General features: G+C 34.7%; 1 long non-coding RNA gene across 5 annotated transcripts in view; it reads right to left on the reverse strand.

Annotated features, from left to right (window-relative positions):
• The window catches only part of LOC144283199 (uncharacterized), a 202,558-nt gene that overhangs the window by 106,420 nt on the left and 80,726 nt on the right, over positions 1-15,412 (reverse strand). For all 5 annotated transcript variants that reach the window (XR_013351621.1, XR_013351620.1, XR_013351617.1 and 2 more), the window contains one exon: positions 3,466-3,550. This is a non-coding gene — a long non-coding RNA (uncharacterized LOC144283199). The remainder of the gene's footprint in view (positions 1-3,465; positions 3,551-15,412) is intronic.

The following is a 15,412-nucleotide window of genomic DNA, read 5'->3' on the forward strand; positions in this document are numbered from 1 at the left end:
GCATAGTGAAAAATTTATACCTGCTTATTAGTAACTATCATTTTTCCCTCACCCCAGCTCCTGCAACGATCATCCTACTCTCTCCTTCTCTAAACCTGACTATTTTAGGTACAAGTGGAATCACACAATGTTTGTCCTTCTGGGACTGGATTATCTCACCTAGCATAATGTCCTCAAGGTTCACTCATATGGTCACATATGGCAAAATCTCCTTCTTTTTAAGGCTGAAACATACATATTCTACACATTTAATCCATTCATCTATTGATGGACATTTAGGTTATTTCTACGTCTTGGCTATTGTGAACACGGAGATGCTGATAGCTCATTGAGATCCTGCTTTCAATTCTTTTAGATAAATACTCAGAAATATTTGGAGTTTTTCTTAGTAGAGAAAATATTCAAAATATTCTACTTTTTCTTGACACTTCAGTATGTTCTGTGTCTAGCAATGCACAGATATATTTAATAATACCTTCAGAAGTAAAGACTATTTAGAACTACGATATCAATATGCAAGCGGAAATAATGCTGTTATGTTTAGAAAATACAAACTGAAACATGACAGCAAACATCAGAATCTAAATATAATAATTTTAATGACTTTTCTAGTCACTGAATTCATAGATTAAGAATACAAATTTGAAATGTTTGTAAATAAGGCACTTTCAACCAGTTCTTAAGGCTCAAAGAGGTGGAACCAATTGTAATATAAATATTCTCTTTTCTTTTGTGGTTCTACAAAGATTACAAGTCTGTATTACTATAATGTAATTTTACATGCTTTCCCTTAATGTGCTTACATAAGAAAGCCTTAGGAATTCATTCAATAGCTTCAGTCACTTAAGCAGTATTATTGTTTCTGGTAGAAGAGACTTAGAAGTATCATAAAAGCTCTAGCATTCCACTTGGCAAGGATAAAAAGGGAGGGTAAGATTCCTTTGTTTCTCTCAAAGGTCAACCGAGTTAAATATGTCCTTAATTTGTAGTCTAATTTGTAGTTTTTTCATATTGCCAGTATTGTACGGAATATGAAGTTTTTTCTCCCAATTTCGATAATGTTTATGCAAATTAAGACAGGGAACATAGAACAAGTTATATAACAATCGCCAACCTTCCATTATAGTGTAAACAGCTTAAAAGTTCCTCTAATCTGTGCCTTCTTTCAGCTGCTGAATCGTCTCTTCCCGCTCACAGCCTGTTTTCTTGAAAGAGTAGCTTATATTGTTTAAACTTTCTCACAGGACTCTTCCTGCATTCTCTCCTTAACTCTGGATAACTGGGAGTGCTAAAAGCCAAGCAGATAGCCATTTCCTATTCTTGCCTTCTCTGTCTCTGAAACTTTGACTGTAGGTACCCTTTCACTCCATTCTCAAATTTGTCTTTCCCTGGCTTCCAATTCTAAGTCTTACAGGTCATCTGCCTCTTCTTTGGCCATCCTATCTACATGTGCTTTCCTTCCCTTCTTAAGTATTTTTTCCTACAAGATTCTGACTGTAGCTCTCTATTTTTATTTTTTTCTCTTCTGAAAAAGTTAATTATTCCACAAATTTAATAACAAATGGGAAAAATTCAAAACATTAATTCCGGTGCCAACCTTCCACCTTAGCTCTGTATTTCCATTACCTGCTCCACATTTTTATACATGCTGCTGGAGCCTTTAACAGTCAACATGACACAACTGAACAAATCCCTAGAGCACATGTGCTCAAATGGACACATTTTCATGAATCGTGTAACAGAACTCACATCATGTTCCAAAATTTGTCCATGTTCAAAACCATGAAGGATGTGTTTGGATTTTATATATATATATACCCTCCCTTTATATATATATATATATATATATATATATATATATATATATATATATATAACACTCCTCAAGTTACTCTTATTCTTGTAAGGTTATCAAACAATATCAAACAAGCCCTCTCTTTGCCTGGCTTGCTAGCTACCTGACAGAGACCTACTACTAAGTTCTCATTGGCTCTATTTAATTACCTGTAAAGTGAAGATATGTAACTCAAATGATTATTTTAATGAATTAAGGATAATATTATAGTTTTAATTATTTAGAGTGATAAAAAGTAGTCAGTAAACTCTCAAAATACTATAATAATAATCATATTATATATTTAATATTGGATAACAGTGGATTTGACTATTTTGTCTCATTTGAGCAATTTCTATCAAATGTATATTGATGCTCTCTTGTAAGATGCATAAATGTTTAGGGTTTTCTCACCTTCTTGAAAAAGTAAGACTTATCATTATTCAATGCTCTTTATTCCTAGTAATCTTCCTAATTCTGAAGTCTTCTTTTTCTATGACTAATATAGCTACTTTGGTTTTTGTTTTGTTCTTTTTATTTTCTACATAATATCTATGCTCAATGTGGGGCTTAAACACATTACCCCAAGATCAAGAGTTGCATGTTCTTCTAACTGAGCCAGGTAGGTGTCCCTTTTGTCTTTTTTTTTTTTTTTTTATTAATTCAGTTTAGTTAACATATACTGTATTATTAGTTTCAGGGGTAGAATTTAGTGATTCATCAATTGTATATAACACCCAGCGCTAATCAACTGCCCTCCTTAATATCCATCACCCAATTATCCCATCTTCCTACCCACTACCCTTCCAGCAACCCTCAGTTTGTTCCCTATAGTTATGAAAAATTCTCAGCTAGCATCATGCTCAATGGTGAAAACTGAAAGGTTCTTGATATTAGAGGTAAGGCGTCAATTTTTCAACATTGAGTATGATGCTAGTTGAGGAGTTTTCTTACCTTCTTTTTATTAGGCTGAGGAAATTACCCTATATTTCTAGTTTATTAGGTCTGTTTATCATGACACAGTGCTCATAAGTCTTTTTTTTTCATATGTCAAATACTTTTTCTGTATTGATTGAGATGAACATGTGGCTTTTATCATTCTATTCTATTCATTCAATGTATTATATTGATTAAAATTTGAGTATTAAGTCCTCCAAATTTGTTGCTGTGCATTTGCGATTTAACAGGTTCTTAGATATGACATTAAAAGCACAAGAAAAAAAGTACTCAAACTTTTGATGGCTGTGAATACAAAATGTGAACTACTCACACATAAGGTCAAGTAGGCTTAGCAGCAATTGCTTATATAATGAAGATGTTACATCTGCTTTGTCCTGTGAATGTTTAGAGGGCATGAGTAAATTGCATTAATGTGTATACCAGACTCTCTCAATCACCTATCTCAGGTACCCCAAAGTTTCTCACCTATTTACACATTTAAAATTCCATATGAATGACCAGAAGATGGAAAAAAAATCTTGAGTTGGCTCATAGATAGATTGGTTCCATATGTTTGTATTCATGAAAACAGACTACATTCACACTATAACTACACCTAAGGGTAACTAACCTAGAAGGAGAGAGGTAAAGGGAAAATCTCCCCCATATCTGTAACACACTTAGTCACTTACTTTGTATACAGAGAGAAGTTGCTTGAAGTATAGACATACACAGACTTGAAGGCAGTGTCAAATGGCATGGTGGGTATGTTGGAAGCTGAAAAGATGAAGATTAAAGGATTAGGAACAAAGATGTTTGGAAAAGAAGTATATAGATGGACCTATCTAACTGGAAGAAAGCATGCATACATTACTTCAATGCCAACAGAGAATAATAAATTCAGAAGAACCACTCAATCTACTACTAGACAGATTTTTCCCTGTAGATATTAGCTAGTCTCTATCCTTGGCTAATACAATAATTAAATCACAGTTCTACAAACAGAGGGGACATAGTGGTAGGAATAGCAGCTACACAGAATTCACTGCATGTTGTCCTTTTCACTGATGCTAGTCTAGCTCTTGCTGCTGTTAATTGCCAAACTGCCAGCAGCTAAACACTCAATGTGTTGCTATTCTTTAATAAAGTCAATACGCAGTACCACAAAATTATTTTAGAACACATCCATCCTGAAAAGGACAGGGATTCATCCTTCTGGGAGTTATTTTCTATTCAAGAAATTATTTTTCCCTCTCTGTCTAGAGTACCACTGCCACCACAACTACTGCAATTCTAACCAAAGTCTGATTTATTGATATGGGATTTTACATAATAGCCTTTCAGAGCTAAAAAACAAATTTATAGCACTGGATGGAGAACCAGGACAATAACTATTTCTAATATATACACATATATATGTATATATCTCATATATAGAGATAGATAGATGATATAGTTATAGATTATAGAGATAAAATTATATAGATGCAGATAAAACATATCATGAGGACTATGTATGCCAAGACTCACAACAAACATTCTTCAACTGACCTTTCATAAACTTAATTGCAAATTAAAGTGATAAAATGGGTAAACACTAACTCACAAAAGAGCATATCCTGATTTGTTAGATGTACCTGATAACTCAGTTTCTCAGTTCTGCAGAGAAGAACCATAGATAAAACAGCAGCTGTAGCTCCAAACACATACACACATTTTAAATATATGTAAATATAATAATATAATATATAATACATATAATATACACTCTAAATGATATATGCAACCTTTAATTATGTACTATGTATATTAAACATATATATGTATATATATGTATACATATCATAGATATAGCAAAATATATGTAGAACATTGATGAATATCAAGAGATAGGTAGGTAGAGAAAGAGATCTGAGAGAGCCTGAGAGAAAGAGAGAGAGAGATATTCTATGCTGATAAGCTCTCATTGTGATAAAATGTTGGTTGGCATGGTCTTTTGGTATAGTGCTAGCATAATAATAATGAGAGTTACTCTTTTCAAGCTTATGTTATACATACCGCAATGGGGACTAAGATTTGGTTCGGAGTCCCAAAATCTATAAGCTATGGGTCCAGGAATCAAGAGGTGAGCATAGAATTGGCACTCTCTGTATTATTTCCAATGAAACACTTAGGAATTTGTGCTTCCATCCCCACAATATTGGGCTGTGATGAATCAAAAAACCTGGTTTCTGTGTTTGGGGAGTCATTCTTGATGATAACCAGTAATTTTTCCACTTAACCTGAAGCTATAATACCTTTTGAGGCAAAAAACAAACAAACAAAAATATCTTTTGGGGCTTCTCATGAGTGTAAACTAACAAGTAAAGAAAGCTGTTAGTATATTGATGGTGTTAATAGACTTTTATTACCATCAGGCTGCTACACACAATGGTGACAGAAAGAGTAATCTGGAAATGAGAAGATACAAAGGGATATTTCTTAATGATTCATATCCAGTGATAACCAAGAATAGGCAATTACTGCAAAAGTGTGACAAAAGTAAAACAATTCAGTGTTTGTCTTTTCTGAGATAAAGTTTTAGAGAATCCCATCAGGAAAGAAACCTACGTGAATTCCAGTGTTAATAAAGATTGAGGATATCTAGAATGAATTGTACACTAAATATCAATGTGGATAAATGTCAATATGGATAGATAGCTGAGTAAATAGTACAATAAAATGTAGTTTTAATCATTAAATGTCCTGTATTAAGCATATTTTGAGATTGCCACCACATACCCACCTTGAAGACCTTTTAATAGGCTGATGTTTTTAAAAGATTTTATTTATTTATTCATGAGAAACACAGAGAAAGAGACAAAGACATAGGCAGAGGGAGAAGCAGGCTCCATGCAAGGAGCCCAATGTGGGACTTGAGCCCAAGACTCCTGGATCATGCTCTGAGCCAAAGATGTTCAACCACTGAGCCACCCAGGCATCCCTTAATAGGCTGAATTTAATGTAGGAAATGAGTATATCTGACAAAAAAGAGCAGATAATTAATAACTAACCTCACATTTCTTAACCCCCACTTTGGTCCAACCAGTTGCCAGTAAAAGTCTGACTGAACCTTGCTTTAACCTCACATTACATCTAGCTTTCCTTAAGTAATATATTTGCCACTGCCACTGCATGATCCACCCGTATATGATTTCAAGGAGCCACTTTTATAAAATCTGGAAATGCAAGGCTGTAAAAACCCTGTGAGCAACCATTGGTCAATGGGAGATGAGAGTCAGTAGCAAATATTCTCTTCTGCGTATCAGGCAGGCAATTCTGAGGTATGTGTAGCATGGTCCTCAGGTAGTCCTAAGGAGCATTACTTCCAATTGACCCTAGTGTTCACTAGATTAATAGTACAACCTAGAATTTGCCGCTTCAGCCATTTTACTTCCTCCAGTTTCACTAATCATTTTCATTGGGGCTATTGCCTGAAATAAATTATTTTAATGGAAACCCTTCCCTTAGCTTCTGTGATTAGAGACACATAAGGTAAGAAAATCTCTTATGGCCACCCTTGATATATGAAAAGCTCAACTGAGAATTAGTGGAAAAGTATGTTTTAGCCATGTGTCAAAGAGAGAGGCTGTACATCGAATCATTAAAAAGAAATACAACTGGAAGTTGAATTCCCAGAAATAGATAACTTTACAAGTACAACAAAATAAACTGTCAAAATAATCCATTACATTTTGCTGAATGCATTAAAGACACATTGAAAGAGATTGAAAGAGAAAAAAGTTTAGCTAAATATAGAAGAGCTGTAAAATACAGGTTTTATTCACAGAGCGCCTGGGTAGGTGGTAAACTCTACCGACAAATAATTCAAAGCCAAAAGCAACAAAAAGAAGAATCCCTAATATGACTCTATTTGGAGATAGGGCCTTTAAAGGAGTAATTATAGTTAAATGAGGTCATAAATGGAGCCCTATCCAATATGATTGCTGGAAGAAATACCAGAGGAGAGGCCATATGAGACAGAGGGAGAAGGTGGACATCTGCCAGCCAAGGAAAGACCTAGGGAAAACCAAACCAGCTACCATCTTGCTCTTCAAATTCCAGGCTCCAGAACTGTGAGAAATAAATTTCTGTTATTTAAGAAACTCCATCTCTGGAATTTTATTGTAGCAGCTCTTGTAAACTAATACACATTATGGCTACTTACTTTTTTTTTTTTCTTCACAATTTGCAACTTGTCCTTCTGTATTCCATTTTGTTCTTTTAATTCTCAAATTTTTCTTTAGTTGTGGTAAATCTACTGTAAAAATCAACCATTTGATTTTTATTTTTTCACTTGTTTTATTTGGTTTGGAATGTTCTTTTAAAAACAAAAGATTTTATTTATTTATTCATGAGAGACACAGAGAAAGAGACAGAGACACAGGCAGAGGGAGAAGTAGGCTCCCTGTGAGGAGCCTGATGTGGGACTAGATCCCAGGACCCGAGGACCACAACCTGAGCCAAAGGCAGATGATCAACCACTGAACCACCCAGGTGCCCCTGGAATGTTCTTTAAAAGACTTTTTTTTTTTTTCAAGAGCAGTTTTAGATTTGCAACATAATTGAGAGGGAGGCACAGAGATTTCCCTTTTACTTCCTGCTCCCACATGTACATATCTTCTCCCTTATAAAAAATCACATCTTCAGAGAAGATATATGGATGGCAAAGAAGCATATGAGATGTTCTACATCATACGCCACCAGGGAAATGCAAATTAAAACATATTTTTTCATGTTTCACAATTTTAACATAATATTCTAACTATTCTGTACAAATTGAAAACCCATATTGAGTTGCAAATGTACCACAAGTTAAGACTGAGCACTCTATAGACCTGGTCGCAGTGTGGAGAAAGTGTCCCTCATGGCCAGAGACTGCAGACACATACTCAGAAATATACACTCCAGACAAGAACAGGCCACTTGGAACTCAGAGCTTTTAAGACCGGATGAATAGTAGGGCAAGAAATGGGAACTTCTAAGAAAGCAAGACTCAATTCTTATCTCACCAAATGGAAATCTCTACCTCCCAGGCCAAGCCCCAAACCACAGAAGACTGATTTTTCTGCCTGTTAAATCCATCCATTTCTGAGAAAGGATTGTTAAAGTCTCCAACTCTGGTAGTGACTTCATCTATTACTTTTCCTTTCAGTTCTATCAGTTTTTGCCTCATGTAGTTTGATGCTCTGATGATGGGCACTTACACATTAAGAAAAATTATTGTCTTAGAGATTCATCCTATGAATGTGCTTGTTTCATCCCTGATGAATTTGCTTACTTTGAAGTCTGTTCTTCCTAAAATTCACATAGCAACTCCTTTTTTCCTTTTAATTAGTGTCAGCATGATATATTTTTCTCTATCCATTTACTGTTAATCTATGTGTGCCTAGAGTGGGCTGAAGTTCAGTAATTCCCTTCTGCAGATCAGTTAGGTTCTGAATATTCCCTAGCTCTCTAAGCTCTGGTTAACTGGTTTCCCCTAAGAGCAGGCCTTATTAAGAACAGAATGTTTTGATGTATTTCAAAATGTTTTTTTTTTTTTTTTCTCCTTCCCTGGCTGGAAGCTAAGGGCTTTTCCCCCAATAATTGTGGAACCCTCATAGAAACTACTTCATGAAGGTAAAGCTCACAGTGTTGTGGGGACTCCCCCAACCAAGTCGAGCATTGCCTTGCAGGTTCCCCTACCTGAAGAGACTCTGTGTGGATAAACTGTGACTTCCTCTATTCCTCTGTCTCTCCAGTCTTGGGGGAAGCAGTTCAGCCTGTGTCCTCCCTTCTCATCTGGATCTGAGAAGAGTTGTTGATTTTTTTAGTCTGTTTAGCTTTTTACTTGTTAGAATCGAGTGGTGACTTTCAAGCTCCTTACATGTGAAACTATAAACCAAGAAGTCCTGTTCCTTTTTATAGCTTCATATTTTCTGAAAAATCATATTTTATCCATTGGAACATATTAAGCATTGTTAGAGTAATATTAATTTCTCATACTTCAGTTATCAGGAGACTGTATTTCAATTTTAGCTGTTTGTTTTCTCATTTCTTAGGAAAAACAGTTATTTTTAGTTGAGGTATGAATATTATATGAGGAAAGTATGGGAAATCTCTCAGGTCTTGGTTAACAGCCTCATATGGAATGGGTTTATGTCTTTTGGAGACTGAGGGCTATTATATAAACAGATCATCTTCAGTTATTATGGAGATTGAGATAATTGAAACTTGATTTAAGTTCCTTTAGAGCTAGGCTATTGTTTCATTTTACAAGGCTATAGTCATTCAAAAGTAGGTGAGGGAAGGCACTAGACTCAACATACTTGGTGGATTTTGAACTCCAAGTTTTCTCTCTCTCACTTCAAAAGACTCAAAAGACATTACAAGATTATCAGCCACCACTTTTATAATTGACAAAATCATGGTTTTGATTCATTTTTTTTTTAAGATTTTATTTATTTGTGAGAGACAGCATAAACTAGGAGGAGAGGGAGAAGCAGGCTCCCTGCTTAGCAGGGAGCCCCCTGTGGGGGTCAATCCCAGGACCCTGAGATAATGACCAAAGACTAAGGCAGCCACTTGACAGACTGAGCCATGCAGGTGCTCCATTTTAATTTATTTCAAAGTAAATATTTATTTCTATCCTTTATCTTGTCTTTGCTATTTTTTAAAGATCTGTTATATTAATGATGCTTTCAATAATCTTATTAAATATTGAATCAAAAGTCCTCATTGTTATATGCCAGATGGTTAGTCTAAGAGACAGGCTTTCATTCTTGAAAATGAAAGTTAATTTTATAATAGATTCAAAGTGAAAAGAAAATTTTCTTCCAAGTAATATATATATATAAACAGGTAAAAAAGAAGAAAAAATGAGAAAAATAATCCAATTATGAGACCCAAGATAAGAAGATCACCACTCAGAGGTAGAGTATATATTCTTTCCTTAAGATCTCATTGTATTACATTGTCATAAAATAAAATGTTCATATTTTTAGTTTTTATTTATTTTTAAAGATTTTATTTATTTTTTCATGAGAGACACAGAGAGGGAGGCAGAGACACAGGCAGAGGGAGAGGCAGGCTCCTCGAGGGGAACCTGATGTGGGACTCTATCGTGGGTCTTTTGGATCATGTCCTGAGCCGAAGGCAGATACTCAACCACTGAGCCACCCAAGCATCCCAGAATGTTTATATTTTTAGAATTATAGTAACCTATAATATAGATAAAAAGTATGATTTAATTCACACAATTCCATATGTACTGTCATTCAAGGATTTTGAAGATTATGCAACACATACACATAACGACAGTATTAAACATTTTAGGATTCAGTTAATGACTAAAGAGAAATATTTCCTCTAACACAGTTGTTTAGGATTACTTCTTTCTACTTTTTGTTTAATAACTTCACAGTATGACTAACTTCAAATACCTTCCTAGGCATGTTTGCTTACATTCTGGAGCCCTAAACCCAGAGATGCCTTCCACCTGTCCCCTGGAGAAAACCAGTTGACATTTCAGGGTAGCAAATAATCTTTCTCTCTAATGTGTGGGGCAGACAGATATGGGCAGCCCCATGAGAATGCAGGGTCTCCTTATTCTGGCATTCTTTTCTTATGCAAGCCCACAACATATTCAGTTAAATATACAGCCCTCCTGATAATGCTCTGTGTGCTTTGAGTGTGTGCTTTCTTCTACTCTGTGAGTAACAAATTGTTTTTCTGCTCCAAGGTTCTTGTATTTTTCTGTTAGCATATGTGTGTGAAACTATAGCAGCTAACTTGTTAGCTTGCAAGTAAGGTATTTCTGTAACACCACAACTTCTGACTTGGCAATATTTTATAAAATCACTAAATAATAAAAATATCTGAATATACCTCTTTAAAATAGGATTGACAAGAAAAATGAATTTTAAAACAAAAATCATGTGTAAAGGGTTCTATATACAAAATATATGAAGGGATTCGTTATATTTCCTTGCTTTGATTCCAAGACTTTCACAAGTTGGCCACAGCTTCATTTCCTCTCCTAATTTTCTACTTCTATTCAACATAAATCATATACTCCAATAGGAACAAACTACTCGGTGCCTCCTAAACAGGCTTTACAATGTTTATTTTGCTTGATCTTTAATCAGTCTGTTTCATGGAAAGCCTGAACTTCTTTGTTCTCTGTAATGTAGAACTCAAGAATGAAATGATTTGCTGTATGTCATCCCGTCAGAAATGTTTTGTATTAAATAGAGTGGGTCCCTTGAGTCAAAGCCCATTAATGTCCAATGCTGCTTCTACTACTTACTAAATATCCAGACCACTGTTTATTCATCTCTGAAAAATGATGATAATAATACAGTTAGTTTTGTAATAGGGGGAGGGGAAATCAAATGAGCTAACCTATACAAAGTGCTCAGCATGGTCCACTGATAATGGTAATAATCATAAGAGCTAACTCTGACAAAGCATGAATGTCCTGGCACTTTACATGTATTAGCTCATTTAATTGCCAACTTAAAAAAATCCATATTTTAATTTTCACAGCTGGATATCACAGCGCCTTCTACGCTTCCACAAAATTCATTTTCTGAAATGTAGATGCCTTTTTTATATATATAATATATATATAGTACAAGGGTTTAATTTTATATAGATTACCTCAATAAAGAAAGACAAACTTCTTTAAGTTTGGGGCTTAAACTTAGGGGCTCTAATTTATTATGCTTTTACACTTCACCGGGCTTCTTACAGTGATATACATATAAAACAACTCAATTCATACTAGGTTACTTTTTTTTAATCCCATTAATTGCTCTTAAGCAAAACACAGTGAATGATATTCATGATCGTATTAACAGTCTAGCCCTAGATTAGCAGGGTAATTATGGCGAATGAGGCCGTTTAGTTATCCTCAAAGAATAGTCTATGGTTTAAGGTATTCATCATAGTTTAGCCTGTGAGTTACAACTCCTCACTGGAAAAGGTATTTGTTTACATTGGACACAATAATCTCAGTGCCTGCCACACTATCAATTTCTTATTTTAGAATCTTCTCTGACATTTGGAGAAGATATCTATGACTTCTTTTCTATGTGATCTTTATTCTGGACCCAGTGGATTTGTGCAGGGATAAATATCTTTCTAGGAAATATAGTCTATTCTATGGCAAATGTGCTTTGAGATAGGTTGGTGGAAAAAAAATAATACATTCTCTCTTTTACTTGCCATATGTAATCATTTACAAAACATAATTGATTTAATCCTTATTTTCCTGTGCTAAAATCTAAATCTAACCTTCTTTTGTTTATTGAATAATTAAATTATTTGAGTACACACTATAACCAGGAACGATCTAATCTGTGAGAGTAAGTTAGTCAGGTAAACCCTGACTATAACTGTATTCTCATAGGAGAAGGAATATAAGATACAAGTAAACAAATAAATTATTAAACTTGATAAGCATACATTGGGAAAAGTACTCCACAGGAAATAAACAGATTGATATACTTGACTAACTAGTTGTGGCAAGGATAAAAATGAGTCATCCTTGAGAAGAGCCAAGAAAAAGTGTTTCCATGAAAAGGTAAAACAGGTCTGAAGATCCTGCTGGTGGGAAATTACTTGTGGATGAGAAGGAAAGGAAAGGAGCCAAGCATAGCTTAATTAGAGTAAGAATGAGGGGGAAAATGTTGTAAAATTAATTGGCAGAATCTTATGACAGGCCTTAGTATTATAGTAGGAGTTTATTTTAATATTTCCTCATACTAGGTAGGAAACTAAATGCATAAAGTTTCCAGAAGGCAATAGATTATTCTTATAAACTGAAGAATTCATACTCTGCTTAAATTAGGCATTTAAAGTCAATGAAAAAGAGCAACAAAAAATATGGGCCTAACTGAAAGATTCAAACACTATCCACCCCCCAAAAACCAAAACCAAAACTAAAACCAAAAGTATTTTCATGCCAAATTAAATACCACTTTCTCCTTCCTGGAAATATGTGTGTGTGTGTGTGTGTGTGTGTGTGTGTGTGTGTGTATGTGTGTGTGTGTGTTGGGGATGATATATGCTTCAAAATCTTATTTATTTATTTATTTATGATAGTTACACACACAGAGAGAGAGAGAGAGAGAGAGAGAGAGAGAGAGAGAAGCAGGCTCAATGCACCGGGAGCCCAACGTGGGATTCGATCCCAGGTCTCCAGGATCGCGCCCTGGGCCAAAGGCAGGGGCCAAACCGCCGTGCCACCAGGGATCCCCTTCAAAATCTTTTTAAATCATCCCTTACTTTCACCAAGAATTGGCAATTTCTCAATCACATTCTGCAAAAAAATTCGTAAATATGATTCAATTCAAATAAGCCTGGCCTCTAACCAGATGTTTACCCATACTAGTTAGTGATTCTGGGGGGGGGGGGGGAATCCTACTTGTTAATTACTTCACTAGCATCTAGTCAGAAGAATATCATTATCATTTTCACTTTTTTTCCCTGAATTTTTCTCTTTCCCAATTTTTGTAATATCCAATACTAAACAAAGTACAAATGTCCTTCATGAAATTTAGAGTCTATAAAAGATAACACACAATAAACAAATAGATACACATATATGTAATTATTTCCAAATAGAGCTTGAAATTCTGATCAGGTGTTTCTAAAAGTGACAAAGGAACATTTCACTATCCTGATTAGATTCTGTGATTGCAGAATCAAATGTGGTCTCAGATCACACAGTCCCAAGTCCTTAAGCAAGTTTTAGACCTGCTTAATCTATCCTTTTCTATTTTGTAGCCTTCATATTTTACCACTACATAATCTCTAACTTTATATTTCTTGGCTATAATAGATTTTTCTTCGGTGTGTGAGAATAACTGAATAATCTCTGCATTCCTACTCCCACAACCCCCAAACATGCACAAAGCCCCACAGACATATACACACAGACACAGGCAGAGATGTTTGTAGCTAAAATCTATTGATTCTTCAGGTCTCTGCTTAAATGTTACTTCCCTTTTGTAGTATTTACTGGCTCCCCAGAGTAGGTTAAATACTCTAATTTAAATTCATTTGCAGCTTTGCACTCCTATATAGCACTTACAAAAATAGTAAATGGAGCACCTGGGTGGCTCAGAGGTTGAGCATCTGCCTTTGGTTCAGGCCATGATCCCAGGGTCCTGTGATAGAGTCTTGCATCAGGCTCCCTGTAGGGAGTGTGCTTCTTCCTCCGCCTATGTCTCTGCCTCTCTGTCTCTCATGAATAAATAAATAAACTATTAAAAAAAAAGAATAGTAAGTAACTGAACATTTATGTAATTATGTTTTAAGGAATATCTGAAACTACACTGCATATTTTGTGATTAAATGAAGTGTAATTCTAGCATCTAGCATGGACCTTGGCAATGGCTAGAATTTCTAATGAATAAAATATAATAACACTGCCTAAGAAGGTTGCTGAAGTATCACTGTGACCACCAAGTTTTCTCTACCAGAAATTCACTAATGACAGATAGATATGGTCAAGTAGTTAGTGCCAGGAATAGAAACTCAAAGGAAATTATGAAATAGGCAGAATTAATAAAGCATGTGTTAGAAGGTAGACCGAGACTAATAGTTTGAGTAAGCATAAATCCAAAATACATGCAGAGGAGAAATAGTCTGTTTCTTGATATGCGTGCTGACTCCATTGGTGTGTTGATTTTGTGAGGTTACACAGCGCTACATCCTTGTAAAGTGTGAATGTATATTTAATCAGTATGCGAATATTTGTGGATATGAGAAAAAAAAAAGTAGCTGATTTTTTGGCCGGGTCAGCAGAGGCAGATTCAGACAATGTTTTGTTTTGTCATAATGGAGCAGAAATAATCAACTATTGATGAGGAAGAAGGATAGCTTGCCAACTATTGCTTCCTGGATCCTAAAACATCTTGATCTCAGGCTATGCCCTATTCTGGGAATCTAGCCCTCTAGCTCATCCTGAACTTCTGTGAAATTCTTGATTTTATTATGGTTCATACATGATATTATGATATCCTAATAGTATAATTTAATAATAACCTTACAATAAACTGTCCTTTCCTTATAATTTGGAGATGTGAATTTCCATCACAAAAGAAGCTGTTCTTTTAAATACTGATAATATCTAACACTATTCATTTTCCTAGTTATACAAAAATCATAAGTAATACATGTGAAAACCTAAATAAATAAAATCTCTTCTCTGCAATCCAAAAAATTATCTGCAGGAAATTTTAAATCATTTGTTAAAAAAGTTTAGGGCTGAGAAGTTTTCAGAGAAGTTTGGTATGTCTATTATTCTTTTATTTAGAATTTTGAACTTGCTACTGAATATCTCTTTTTGTATTTTAATGAGGAATTAATGAAATCTAATGTGAAAGTGAAATATAATTCTTAAGTAAGGCTAATTTTAGATATTGTGTTTATAATAGAGTTTAAATATTCATTTTCTTAAAATAATAGCAAATATCTTTGGAACCTACTACTAGAACAAAAAAAACTGTGCTTCAAATCTTTGCACAGAGAAATCTTTGGATTTAGCAGTCTGATTTACGCACTATTACGTTGTTTTAGTTCATGTTTTTATATACTTCAAAATAGTAA

Source organism: Canis aureus, chromosome 14 (assembly GCF_053574225.1).
Source record: "Canis aureus isolate CA01 chromosome 14, VMU_Caureus_v.1.0, whole genome shotgun sequence".
Taxonomy (NCBI): domain Eukaryota; kingdom Metazoa; phylum Chordata; class Mammalia; order Carnivora; family Canidae; genus Canis; species Canis aureus.